This window comes from Aplysia californica, unplaced genomic scaffold, assembly GCF_000002075.1.
Source record: "Aplysia californica isolate F4 #8 unplaced genomic scaffold, AplCal3.0 scaffold00021, whole genome shotgun sequence".
NCBI lineage: Eukaryota > Metazoa > Mollusca > Gastropoda > Aplysiida > Aplysiidae > Aplysia > Aplysia californica.
The window spans coordinates 813,994-818,538 of record NW_004797291.1 but is presented as its reverse complement, the minus strand read 5'-3'; positions in this window follow the sequence as shown (position 1 = coordinate 818,538).

Genomic DNA, 4,545 nt, shown 5'->3' with positions numbered 1-4,545 from the left:
TATATATATGGCTAGATCTACTTAAGATTTCAGAAATAGGCTTCCCACCTGCTTGGGGACTTTCTGAACCGACCAACAAGCCTACGTGCTCAGAGTACCGTAACTGGTGTCTGTGCTGTAGCGGTTAGGCACCTTGCCGTCGCACGCAGAAGACCCGAGTTCGATTCCCGTGGGCGGAGAATTTTTATCGAGTATCTCGGTTTTTCTGCTGAGGCATTGCGTCTCTCTCCTCAGCCCAGGTTGGCCCTGACAGACAATGTCGAAGCCCGCCTTCTCACAGATCTAATTTGTTTCGATCGCGGCGTATAAACATCTCCATCAAGAAGCAATCATCACTTTATTATTGTGGAGAAACACTTTTTATATCTGACTTTGTCGTTATACATTACTTGCGTTATAACATGACGTCCGTGGTGTAGTGATTACTGTTATAGTGCGGTCAAAAATTCGTTTCGCAATTTATAGTCAAATACTCAACTAGACTATAGAACATAAGACTCGCCAACTTTTGCACAGTGACTTATACTTATATCAATTTGTAATAACAGATGAATTAAAAAAACAACTGAGCGCTTTAATCTAGAAAATTCATCTATAAATAGGCCTACATGTACTAATTTAAAAAAAAAATCCAAGCCGATGTCTACAGATTTCAAATGGCTTACATATGAGCTGAGACAATAGCACTGTTAAAAGCAAGTTTGTCCTACTTCTTTTCGCGACAGTAAGCTTATGGTCAAGGAACTCATGTTTTGAGGATTTTTAGTGCTTGGTCGAACCAAATTACATCGGCATCAGCGCTTCGCTACTGACTAGGAGTGGGTTACACTATTCTTCACCTATTTTACTTGTAAGTTACTATTAAATATATAACTATGACATAGAGTTGTTAGTGATAATCTGTTAAGATTGTTTGAAGAATCGCACATTCTTACCGGAATCAAACAAAGCCAAGAATGACGGCATCTAACCAAGGCACCCGACCACAGTAACCGACTGCGATCAAATTATGATTCCTCCTCACCACCATGACGCTTCTTATCAAACTAGCTATGAAGTATGAGCTGGAAGACCTTAAAATTAAACTTGTCATTTATCAGGAGATCGAAGGCGTGGGCTAAAGTTTTACCACTAAGAATTGTAATTAGTGAGCTGTGACGTAGGCCACATACGTAAGTAAAATATTTGTGAGAAGCGGGAAATTCTGTGAATAGTTCAATTTTCAGCGCCACGGAGATTTGTCTGCCGTAGATGAGCAGAGTTGTTCTCGGCAGCATGAAAGATTGAACACTGACTAACACGAGCCTACTTATAACTACTAACTACTAGATCTAGCATTTTTGTATTTACTGCGTTTTTGCTACATCTGTGAAACGCAGAATTGATTATTAAAAGAAGATTAGGCCTACCGTCATTAGCTTTATTTTCGTACGATGTTTGCTTTCATCCCTGTCTCCCCAAAACAATAACAAAAAAAGTGCCCCATCCCCAAAACAAAACAAAAAGCAACAACAACAACAAAATAAAACAAAATCACACAGCAAAACTGTTACGTATTTCTACATTAAAAGGACTGCGACCAAAAAAAAAAAAAAAACCCAACAAAAAAGATAAAACAATAGAAAATATATAGGTTATACATGTAGGCCAGTATGATACCAAATAATGATCACCATCACCATAACTGACCTCAGAACTAGAATCTACTTTGTTCTCCTTTTTGTAAGTGTATTTTGAATTTTTGAGGACTGTTTTTGTTTGTTTATTTGTTTGTTTTGTTTGTTTTGTTGGTTGGTTGGTTGCAACTTTTTTCTTATATGAACAGACGGAAAAGAACTCAGACCGGGGATAAATTATCTTCCAGAGAGGAAAAGAAGCATTGTACACATTAAAGTATGGCTTAAAGTATTGCCGCCCACGTAAGCTTAGCTCGTACCTTCTGCGTGTGAGCTGAAAGTGGCCGCCAGGACTGAAGAATACAGTCTTGGGTGGCCGTTTGTCAAACAGTAACCAAGGACGTTTCATTACAGTGTTGTACGCCTACTTCTGAGCTCCTTGACGGGTGGTTCTACTTCTTTACGTCTTTCTCTCTGTTGTTTCTGTCAGCCTTGTCTTTTCCCAACACTTAATGAACTTTATTTTACCGACGTGCTTCTCCTTGCTCAAACAAACAAAGATTCAATGTGTTCTATGGCATGGCAAGCCGAAATCGTTGACCGAAAACTCCGTGGTTGTCAAAATTTACGACCAATTAGCTAAACTGCTGATGATGTTTTTGGTGTTTGTTTTTTGTTTGCTTTGGTACCCCCCCCCTCCCCCCTTTTTTTTTCCAGGGTCTATTGTACCAGATACACTCACAAGTCTTGTACGAGATAACAGTAGCTTTCATGACATGTAAAGTAATTTCGACTCGATGGCCCCTTGGGGTAAGTTTCCAATTTCGTATTCTTTCTTTTCATCTTCAACGATCTTCGGGCTCCCCTTTCCCAACAGATCCAGGGGTCATGTCCTGTTGAAAATGTGGTTAAAGTCTACTTGAGCCACCCAGCCCCCACCCTTTTCCATGAAAAGCGTTTTTCATTAATGTCACGGCGTCCCACATTTCGTCCCACTGAAAGCTTTTTAAAAAAAAAAACGATAATATATTTTCTGATTCGTCAGCGCACCTTAGATTGTCGACGTCACATCCACCCAGACTTATTCCATAAATATCTTTAATACCGATACGTCCTAATACATGTAATATCACCTCACTATAAATATTAAAGAGATCCAATATCCTTGTCTCAACCCACATCATTTTGGGTTTTCTTCACTGTGATCTCCTAACCTTGACTCTTAACTATTTGTTTCCGTACATGACGCCAATATTATTTCACTAAAGGCTCAATAGCACCAACTGCAGCAAAAACGTAGGGACAACAGCATCAACAAAAAGCAAAAACAACAACCACAACCACAACAACAACATTAAATAGTCACATCTACGACAGCAGCACCACTATTCGACAACTACGACTACGATACAGCAACAACGGTTATTCAATGGTGTCCCGTTGAGTATGTTGGAGAGTGTTACTTCCAAATCTAAGACGCCACTCAATGTGGAGAAGAAAAGTGACCGTTTTAGACTGATGACTGTTTTACACAGTGCCCTTATAATGTAAGAATATTCAAGGGAGGAAATGAGAATTGGCCGTTTGTACAGGTGATTGTGTTGTACAGGTGGCCTTTAGAGGAGGTTCGACTGTAGAATAGCCCTGGCTTTAATACGGGGTGCCCACTACGGCTTGATTGAGCCGATCGCCCGACTCGGTTGCCTGAAACTGAAAACAAACACGTTTGTTTTTTAAACAACCAAGTCGGGCGATCGGCCCGATCCACCGATCCCATTCGTAGTGGGCAGTCTAATGTATAAGCTGATGACACAAACGAATAACGAAGGGAAAAGACTCCATCAACGCTATCCAGCAAGCAAACTCAAACCCTGACCTATGTTACTTACGACACATGAGCACTTACATAAGCTTATACGTGTACATGTATAGGTCTACGACATACCCTTACTTAAGATCAACTTTTTCCATCTACGATATCCATCAAGAAGGAAAGTACATTCAAACCAAAGATGTTATAAATAGTGTAACTCTTTGATTTAAACTCAAACCCTATGCTTTGTTGCTTATAAATGACACATGAGCGGTTACATTAGACCTACGACATACACTTACTTAAGATCAACATTTTCAATCAACGCTACCCTTTAAGAAGGAAAGTACATTCAAACTGAAAAACCCCGACCATTGTTGCTTGTGACACATGAGCACTTACATGTAGGCCTACATGACATACATTTACTAAAGATCAAAGCACTCCATCTATGCAATCCAGCTAGAAGGAAAGTACATTCAATCTCAAAAGACCGTGACTTTGTAAAGTTGCTTATGACACATGAGCATTTACATGTAGGCCGACATACATTTACTTAAGATCAACTTTCTGGGCATAACACATCTAGATAGACACATAAAGCTAGCCATCCCAAGAGCACGTAAGCATGATTTACCCTCCCCACTCCCAACCGTCTCCCACCTGGCCTAACTAAGGCTATTACGCGGGTTTTATCCAAACAGTAACCAGCGTTTCTTTGCCCGGCCCGAGTTCCCCACTGGCATAGGTGTAACATCACACGTACGCCACCAGGAAAAAAAAACAAACCACCGTACGTAATTGTCGAACGCGAAACAAAACAGGCTGTCTGCAAAAGATTAAAAATCGAAAACAGAACAACGCGAGTCAGACGATTGGAGAAGAAAATGCCTGCAAACGGGTAGAGCGTCATTCAATCATCCCGAAGAGTTCAGATGGGGTTTGTTATATAACGTTAATTTTGTAGAGATTCCTGGTGGTAGTGATACCCAAGCGCCCCTACCCCTTCCACTGCCTCTTTCTCTTAAGCGTCTCCCTCAAAGTTAGGTTATTCACCCACCCTTCCCCTTTAGCTTTCTCTCTTGCTTTTCTAAGTAACCCATTTTCTCTCCCCCC